Here is a 10,789-nt window from a genome sequence, read left to right as displayed (position 1 = left end):
AAAAAATTATTCAAAAATAGCTATTATAATAAACTTAAATAGGCTCCTTAGCTCTAGTTTGCATATTTACGGGTTGTAGCTATAGTTTAAGCTTCTATGGGTGACCTCGTTTTTATAATTCGCACCTCATTTGTATAATTTGTGGATACATTTGTATAATTCGCGTGTATTTGTAGAATTGAATTATTTTCATCTGTATTTGTATAAATTGGTTAGTATCAATTGATTTGTATTTATTTTTGTATAAATTATCTTAGATTGATTAAAATGATTGATAATTGCAGCTTTGGTAGAATAAATGTTTGTATAAATGCATGTCATTCTAGAATCTACTTTGTTTAGCTCCTATTTGCTTGTGGTTTTCGTTTAAGCTTTGAAATGGTCATTGGGTTCATTTGATGGCTAGCTATCTTTGCAAGAATACTAACATTTTTTCAGGTACGAGGGTTGTTCTTGAGTTTTTTGAAATGGCTTCAGACCTATCCGTGTGAGCCAAATGCAAAAAAATTTCATCTTTACTTTTCATCAGCAATGAGAAATGTTTAGACGCAAAGTAATCATTTGTTATTTATAATTTGTATAATACTCATTATAAAATAGACCACTACATTCTATTATGTTTTAGAAATTTATGTATTATTTAATAATTGTATTTTCTTAATAAAATTATAAACTAATGGAAACATAGTTAAAAACAAATTGTAACTAGTGGTACTTAGAATTTTAATGTCACATGATTCTTGTGATTACTGACAACACATTATGTTCAAAAATTTAACTTTAAGGAACGACTGCAATTAGGCAAACACTTTTTTGTCCTAAAAATATGGCATTTAGTGACAACCTTAATCTTTTTCCCAAAATTGCCTAATTATTACCTACAAATTAACTTTGTATTTTATGACAATTCTGACTATTGTTAATTATGACATTTTTAGTGATAATTTTGTTTTGTCGGTAATAGAAATATTTTTAGCGACGATACCATCATTTTCATCTACAACATTGTATAAAAGAAAAGTTTTCACTAACTTATGCATTTAAGGACAAAAGAATCCATAGGTAAAAGATAGTCTTTAGTGACGAAATAATGTTTGTTCAACTATGAAATACATATTACATAGAGAGAAATGAATTTGTCACCAATAAAACTAAATATTTAGTGACACATCAGTTTTTTCATCCTTAAAACCTCTTTAGTGACGAAAATATACTATTACGTATAACATTTTATTATTTCTATGACGAACAAGTTCGGCATAAATACTATGTATTTAGGGAAAAAAATATTTCCATAGAAAATATACCTCTATTTAGTAGCGAAACACTAAGTTGTCTCAATATACATTTAATGACCCATGCTTTAGGGATGAAATATTGACGGATTTTTTTGTCTCAAAAATGTTTTTGTGACGAAATATGAATTTTAAGTGACAATATTATTCATTACTAATAATAAAATTTGTTGCAGTGATTTATGATATAGGTGGGTCACTCATTTCTAGATGTTGTTGATCATGCTCGCACTATTGAGCAACGCTGTCATGATGTCCAAGAGGGCAGCAACAAGAGAGCTAGATATGAGGGTAGCTATAATGAGTCCCATTCCAGGCCCAGAGATGCACATGATAGGGTTAGAAAATGGTTTCAATAGGGTGAGCCTAGTCGGCCTGTTCAAGCCTCATTGCAGAGTTCAGAGGGTGATCGGTATACCTGAAGTGAGGTTGTCTCTAGTCAGAGTCATGGATCCCAAGCTTGTACTTCAGGGTGTGTTGGTCGTGCTTCTAGTAGCAGATCATGTTAGAGTTGTTCTAACTGTGGTGAGTTAGGTCACTGGACCAGAGATTGTCCTTTGCGTAGAAAGATTGCTTTAGTTCCCAAGCCAGCTTTACCAGCTCCACGAGTAGCACCTCCAACTAGAGGTCGAGGTTAGGTTCAAGTTAGTCGTGGTGGATAGCAGGTAGTTAGCATATTTCCATTCCTCCATAATGGATGTCTCCTATAGAGCTCAAGGAGCTCAGCTTTCATCTTCAAGATCTCTTGGGTAAGGGATTAATCAAGCCTAGTGTGTCTCCTTTGGGTGCTCCAATTCTGTTTGTGAAGAAGAAAGACAGTACGAAGCGCATGTCTATTGATTATATGTAGCTGAATAAGGTGTTGATGAACAACCGCTAACCAAGGCCTACGATTGATTATCCATTTGACAAGCTTCAGGGTGCCATAGTGTTTTCGAAGATTGATCTGAGGTCTAGTTACCATCAGGTGAGTATTAGGATAGCAGATATCCCTAAGACTACATTTAGGACTCAATATGGACACTATGTATCATGACCCAGACCGTCGTGATTCGCACCCACACAAACCCTCCAGTGGGAGAACCATTACTACAACCCAAACAAATAAATTTTACGAACACTAAGGCATTTAAAGATACGGAAGCAGGTTTATATGTCAATAAAAATGGATTCCCTATAAACTCCAAAGGTTTAAACAATTAACTAACCAAACTAATGCGGAAGAACAACCCCTAGAACCTGAAAGTCAATGTACCAAAACTCTACTAATGATAAGTCTAAGAACAAGAGGTACAACCCCTAAACTAAACAACACCTATAAGAAATAGTCTGAGTCCGAAAAAAGTGGACTTAAACAAGAAAGATCCATGGCAGCCTAAAAGAATTGGCTCACCCTTGAATCCGGTCACGCTCATTAGTCACCTAGCTAAAGTCTATCAATAGCCACCTGAAGTTGCCCTATACTCAACAAAGAAAGAGCAAGTGCAGTATCAGTACACAACCACAGTGTACTGGTAGGATCACGCAGCTATTCCAATAGGTGAAACACATGCAAGTAACCACAACATTATAAAACAGGCATATACCGAACATATACAATATTAGTCATCTTTCCAGGATCAATGTAGAATCCCACATTCTGAATAATACACATTGTTTATCAATTTTTAGAGAAACATACAGTCTTCCAATATCAATCATCATTAGATATGAACGTAATCATCACAAATAGATACACAACACAATTCAATGGTCCTCTCATGGAACCCAAATCCAAACTGTTAGCATACCGATTCGTGGTATCCGATCCAAGTTAGTGTGTCAGAACATGGTAGCCGATCCTATGTTTATGCCAAAACGTGGCAACCGATCCCATATTTATGCCGAAATGTGACAACCGATTACAGTTAGTGTGTCGGATCGTGACACCCGCCCATTCAACAAACCACAATCATAATCACAATGTACATTCTCACAATCATACAACAAGAGGTGATTCATGGCATACAATTATTCAATTATCCTTATTTACGATTAGGGTGATGAATAATGCAATATTCACATACATACATGCATTATAATGAAGAAATTACAAACATAGATCACACCAACATGAAATCACAACCATCACCTACCTCAAATCCAAGTTTGAATCCCCTAAGGCACTTAAATCTTCCCTTTCCAGATTCTTTCCGCTTGTTCTAGGTCTACGAACAATAATTTATATGCAAGGATCAACAATCAAAGGTCTAATTATCCGGATTATAACAAAATCGATAACCCTAGACCAAACCCAAGATCCTAATACCCAATTTAGGGCTTTTTCCACCATAAATCTAGATCAAAACCCTCCCCCATCGATAATGACCCACTAGATTACGTTATACGGATCCAAAAATGGATTCGAGGAGTTAAAACCTTACCTTTAGCCTCAAGAATGGTGAAAAATGATCAAGAAGTCGCCTGGGGTCGTCTCCTTAGCTCTAAACTTGAAAAGTGCCAAATAAGGTCGTTTAGGGGTTTATTAACGACTTTAAGTCATATCTGGCCCGCCACGGTGGACCCCTCCCTCTACAGAAGCCCCGCTCTGGCGGCTCCAATCTCGCTCTGGCATCCTACACGGAGACAAAATGTTACCTGTTCATGCTAAGATCATTTTCGGGAGTTCTACTCGCCCAAATTCGATTTCGTAAAGTTGCACGAGTTTCTTAACACCTTAGTTATCTACTCATGTGGTCCAAATAATAATTATATTTTTCATTAATTACCATATTTCCCTACACCTTAATCACTTCGATTTCATCCAAATCTGGACTAGGCTAGGAATCTCAAGTTACTACAAAAAAAATTTCTGGCCCCAATTCTTTTCCCATTGGCTTTTTTCTAACGATGGAATCAGGTCGTTACAATATGAGTTCCTGTTAATAACTTTTGGGTTGACTAATGCCACTGCCGCCTTCATGGACCTGATGACGCATGTGTTCAAACCGTATCTTGATTAGTTCTTCATTGTGTTCATAGATGATACTCTGGTATACTCGCGGAGCAGGAGTGTTCATGAGAAGAATTTGTTGAAATTGCTCTAGACATTAAGAGATCAGTGGCTTAATGCCAAGTTCTGAAAGTGTGAGTTTTGGCTTGATTCTATAGCATTCTTGGGGCTCGTGATGTCCAAGGATGGCATCATAATAGATTCGGTAAAGATTGAGGCTATTCATGATTGGGATACGCCTACTTCAGTTACTAAGATTTAGAGCTTCGCCAGTTTGGCAGACTACTACAGGCAGGTTATGGAGGGATTCTCCACCATTGCAGTACCTTTGACCCATTTGACTTATCTTGATGTACCTTTTGAGTACTTTGAGGATTGTGAGTTGAGCTAGATGTAGATTTTGAGTGGTCTGAGGATTGTGAATTGAGCTTTCGAATGCTCAATAAGTTGTTGACTACAATCTTTATATTAACAATTCTAGTTGATAGCGAGGGTTTTACATTGATTGTGATGCATCTTGTGTCATTTTGGGTTGTGTGTTAATGCAGTGGGGCCGAGTTATTTCTTATGAATCGAGACAACTTAGGTTACATGAGTACAACTACCCCACTCATGACTTGGAGTTTGCGGCGATAGTTTTCACGCTTAAGATCTGAAGGCACCTCCTGTATGGAGCTCGATGTGAGATCTATACTGATTACATGAATCTTTAGTACATCATGAACCAGATAGATCTTAATTCGAGGTAGCTTCACTGGATTGAGCTTCTCAAGGACTATGGCGTCTCTATTCTCTATCATCCGGCGAGTGAGTATGCGTTGTCTAGCCTTCTTATCTACTCGGAGTAACCTTTTTCTTTAGACATTTAGTCCTTAGAAAATAAAATACTTCAGTTGGATGTGTTAGATTCTAGGCTTGTTTTAGCCTATGTGGGAGTTCAATGCTCCCTACCTGATCTGATTTGTAGCCGTCAACTATAGGATGAGGTCTTGGTATCACTTCAAGATTGAGTGTTGGTAGGTGATGTCAGCCAGGTTACCTTAGATACAAATGGAGTTTTGAGGTTTTCAAGTCGTATCTGTGTTCCGAGAGTTGGGAGTTTGATTCAACTGTACATCGTGAAGCCTATGATTCTAGATATTCTATTCATCCGGGCACCGCGAGGACATATCATGACTTAAGGTAGTAGTACAAGTGGGCTCACATGAGGAGAGATATTGAAGACTACGCGTCTCGTTGCCTGACTTATCAGTAGGTGAAGGCCGATCATTTAGACTTGGTCGTGACTTCTAGAGATTACCGATTCTGGAGAGGAAGTTGGATCGCATCACTATGGACTTTCTGGAAGGTTTGCCTCACTCTTCTATAGGTATTGACAAGATTTGTGTCATCGTTGATCGATTAACCAAATTAGCACACTTTTTCCTTATTCAGTCTTTATTCATCATATATATGTTAGCCCGTATCTACATTTGTGAGGGGGTTTGTCTTCACAGTGTGTCAGTCACTATTGTATCAAATCAGGGTGCTCATTTCACTTCTATCTTTTTGAGGACTTCTTAGGATTAGTTGGGCAGTCATGTTGAACTTATCACAACCTTCCACCGATAGAATGATGGTCAGTTGGAGCATACTATTTAGGTCCTTGATGACATGTTGTGGCCTTGTGTCTTGGATTTTGGAGGTCACTAGGACCACTTCTTTCGTTTGGTGGAGTTTACGTACAACAACAACTATTATTCTAGCATCTAGATGGCCCTATTTGAGGCTATATATGGTATGCATTGCTTCTCTCCAGTTGGTTGGTTTGAGTTTTCAAAGCCTAAACCTCGTGGTACAGACTTGATTCAGGAGGGGTTAGAGAAGGTGAGGGTTATTCAGGACAGACATTAGATAGCTTAGAGTAGTCACATGATTTATGTTAATCGTAGGTCGCAACCTTGGAGGTTTCTAGTTTGTGAACGAGTTTTATTTCATGTGTCAGTGATGAGATTTAGGAGGCGGGGCAAGCTTAGCACTAGGTTTATTAGGCCTTTTTGAGATAAATGATAAATCAGACAGTTCGAGAGTTTGCTTATGAGTAAGCTTTGCCTCTGATGTTCTCAGTTATCCACCCAAGTTTTTTATGTTTCGTTGGTGCACCGGTATGTTCCTGATGAGTCACATGTGCTTCAGTATGATGCAATAGAGTTGGATGATTGCTTGACCTTCGTGGAGGAGTTAGTTGCCATTCTGGCTAGAGATTTACCAAAGTTGCATTCGAGAGCCATTGTTGTGGTTTAGGTGTCTTGAAGGCATTGACTAATTCAGGAGGCTACCTGGGAGACCGAGCATGATGTGCGAGAGTAGTTTCCTTACTTGTTTGAGCTTTCAGATATTTCATAACTCTTATTTTTGCGGATGAAAGTACATTTTAGTAGTGGATGTTGTAATGACCTCCAGGTCATTTTTGTTTTTATGCCTCCTGTTCGTCATTTAGAGTTTTCTTGTAGTAACCCCAAGGCATTTATGACTTGATGGGACTGACAATTTGGTCGCTTGGTGGTTCGTTTGGTTTTTATGTGATTTTTTGTGTTTTGGGAGCTTTTGAACAGAAAGATGACCTCAGAATCAAATTCTAAAAATTCCATTAGCTCAAGAATGGTCATTTTAGGCTAATATAGTCGGCACAAGTGATACGTCCAAACTTACACCTCAATTAATATTTATAAACGATCGAAGTCAACTATAGAACTCAACTGGAGTTGAGGTTGATCCCACAGGGAATTTACAGTAGAAATAACAATATTAGTGCTTTTATTTAGTTGTAGTTAATATTCCCAAGTAAAGACTGCGTTGTTCTGTATTCAAGTAACCAATTGTTATTAAAATTAAAAGCTAACAGTAGCAAACGATAGCTCCAAGAGTTGATGTTTGATTAAAGAAGACTAGGATTTTGTTCCCCATGACCTTTAGTCTTACAACTTGAATCCTTACACAAATAACGATTTCTCGACAGATTCGTACGTTTATAACAAGTTATGTACATCTAAATACCTTTCAGCTCTACTGGATGAATATCGCTCTTCTCCTCTTGGTCTTAGAGTATTTCGAAGTTTATTATTGCATACTTGGGAAGAAGACTATCCTGTCTCGAGCTCAAGGCTTTAGAAAAAGTTAGTATATCTCGTCTCTAGATTTTCCTAATCATCACTTTACTCTCCAACAAGTGATGAATACAGGCATGGTCTAATGTGTGCACTCATTAGAAAGCATTCATTATCAAAATAGAGACGCCATATGCAATCATCAATCAAAAGTTATTCGTATTTGATTCTAGCTTTGTGTTTTAGTCATGCTTCCAATAACCCTAGTTGTTGCGTTAAGCTGCTCATATTCTCGAGGAAACAAGTAGTAGACATTAATGAAAGAATAACAAAGTAGACTTACAATAATTGAAAAACTAAAAGCTTCTTTATTATGAGCACGAAATCAAGATCAAAAGTATCAACCAAAATGTATCAAAAGAGGAAACTATCGTTTCCCTACAAGAAACTTGTTTTAGAGTATAATAATTAAAAAATAAACCCTAAGGGATTAAAAATAATCTTAGAAAAGAGTCCTACACGAATTAATAAACATAAAAGTCGAATCACTTCACGAGTAGGTTAGATGGTCTGTGAAGCTCTTCACGGCCTGTAATAACCCCTCGTGAACCAAAACTTTAACAAAAACTGTCGACTTCACTCACAACTATTTCACAAGCTCTTGAACGGCCCACACAGTGCACCACAACCCATGTAGGGCCTCTTTTCATAAGACTTCAAGTTATTTTTTTCCATGTTATCTCTACGAGAACTTCACGCCCCCTACATAGAACCACGACTCGTATTGACAGATGTATAGTCTTGCATAGTTCATTTTTCAGTTCTTTCCTTCCATCACTTGATTGAACGTATTTTACATGCATATTAACATAAGAACTATCATATCCACATAAAAAGGCTCGACTTCTTGGACTAATCCTTTGTTTTCCGCGTCAAATGAGCTATAAGTTCACGTCACATAAGACCCTCAACTTAGAACCATTGCTTGTCCTCAAGAAATGAAAAATAAAAACACCCGATTCAAATACATAAGAAAACTATCCAAATATGCAACAACTATTTAAATAAAGCTTAGATTAAAAAAATTGTCTATTTAACATGCAAGGATCAATGGGTGACATTCCATTACACAAAGTCGATCATGCTTGTACTAGTAACAATCTTTCAGGTAGCTTCAACAAACTAGCAAATGCAAACATAGTGCCCTCACCACAAAGAAGTCCCTCACACATTATTTCACTTAAGAATTTGGGACTGACCAATACTCTCGCTCTCCGAAAGAACTTCTAACAATGTAAGTATACAGAGCATAGGATTGCCTTTATTTTCTATGCTTCAACAATCAACCAATCGAATTAGGATAACTATAGGACGTCATTGGCTTGTAACATTGGCTCTGGTTAGAGAGTGGAACATTTGGGAAAATGAGTGACTAAGTTACCTTGGTTCCCTGAAGTTAATAACTTTAAAGAATCCTCACCTACAACATTTGAAATCTTGACAGGCGCCAACTCGACCAAATCCCAAATACTCTCGACATTTAGATTTAGTCTATTTAATAGAAACTACCGCATATCCAACAAAATCACAAACATCCATCTCCAACCTTGATTTAACTAGTATCCCATGTTGTTCGCATTAAAGAAACTCTCTACCTTTCGCAACAAACCATCAACTTCACTGTGTTATGTGTTTACTCTATTCTGTGGAGATTCCCTGATTTAGCAGTGTGGCTTACCATAGAAATCTCAATTACCAATTGTCTTAGCTTTCAGTGAAATGTCTCGATTAATTGTTTTAAGTTACCACCAAATTTACTTCAATCCTGTTAGCATTTAAATTGTAATTGTTCCTTCACCTATAAACTATTCTTTTATTCAACATTCAAACTGATAATGAACTATCAAGAAGGATAAACTTACCAATGATCCTCTAATCTTCTTAATTTGGTACCAACTCTGTTATGAGGTTTCAAATTATAAAATTTACAATACAAATTAACTACAATCACACATGAACATGAATACTTAATACCTAGTAGATTTACCCTCAATAATAACTTGAATTAGATGCTCACCCTTTGGGTTCCAGTATTTTCAGTTTGATAGTCTCCTTTTACCCGCAAACAAAGTTTAATATGGTAAAGGACAATTTTAAGTCATGTACTTTCACACGAAAGATCTTGTGTATGTGGAACTCTCTGTACACCGTTCACGCTATAGTTAAAATTCTTGGCAAAATTATCTAGAATAGAAAACATTTTGCCTATATTAGGTACTGGTAGACCCCTAGTCTAACTAAGCAAGAACTGGGTAGGCATGACAAGAATTTGGGCATTGGTCTTCACACGTACATGTGCAAAACAGTGCAGTTGTGCAGCTAAGTGTTAGTGTGCAGAAAAGTGTTTGAGGTGCTTGAGTGTTTGCAAGGCAACTTGGATGTGCAAGGCAATTACTAGCGCATGACACCTTTGAGGCATACGTGTTGGCAGTTTCGTTGGCAAGTCAAGGAAGTGTGTTGGCTTGACAAGGCAAGGCTGTAGGAATTGACTATGGCAAGACAAAGACAATTACAAGTGTTGGCACGAGTTGGAAGATTTGTATAAATAAAACTAAGTGTCAGAAAAAGGATGAAATATTCCAGGTGTTGGGCATAGCCTAAACTCGGCTAAGGCATTTGAGAGACATGGTCTAGGCCCAAGTCTTGATGTATTTAAATTTGAATTGTATTATGACTATTAGAATATAGCTGTTAGACTTAGTTTAAATCTAAAAAAGATATATGTCAAGCACAAGGAAGATGTAAACATCTTTCTAACTATTGTAACTTCCTTGTGCAAAATTTTTTAAGGGGCTAAAATTTATTCTAAGGTGAAGATAATGTTTTGTGACTTTGAATAATTCGTGAAGACTTTCCTTTTTTTATTATACATTAATCAGAAGGTTAGGAAGTGTTCCCGTACGTTGCTTAGTGTTTGTTATATTTATACGCTGCCAGAAAGTGAGATAAGTCTTCTAGACTAAGTCAACTTCGTGTGAGTTTAGAGGATGAAGTTTACAAATGTTGTAGGCTGCGTAGAAGTTGTGTTAGATGAAAAAATCACCCCTATTTTAATTCGTATCAGATCACAGCAAAACAATGGTGACAAATATTGAATTACGTGAGCAGTTCCGAAGAATTGAGGCCTTCGTTGGGATCACTTATGAACGCTGAGATAATCATGTGTTCATTCATCTTTGTACCCATATCAATGTCTTTAAACAATAATTTGAGATGTTTCAGGGAGCTATTGGTTTTTATCGTGCTTATATAGACGAACATATGGCTATAACTCTCAAATTCAGAGAGGCAACAACACTACAATTGGAGGGATTGTCGAAGGAAAATTAAAATCTTTTGGCATAACTTGTACTGTT

This window comes from Solanum tuberosum, unplaced genomic scaffold (genome assembly GCF_000226075.1).
Source record: "Solanum tuberosum cultivar DM 1-3 516 R44 unplaced genomic scaffold, SolTub_3.0 scf00218, whole genome shotgun sequence".
NCBI classification, from domain to species: Eukaryota; Viridiplantae; Streptophyta; class Magnoliopsida; order Solanales; family Solanaceae; genus Solanum; species Solanum tuberosum.
Note: the sequence above shows the minus strand (reverse complement) of the source record.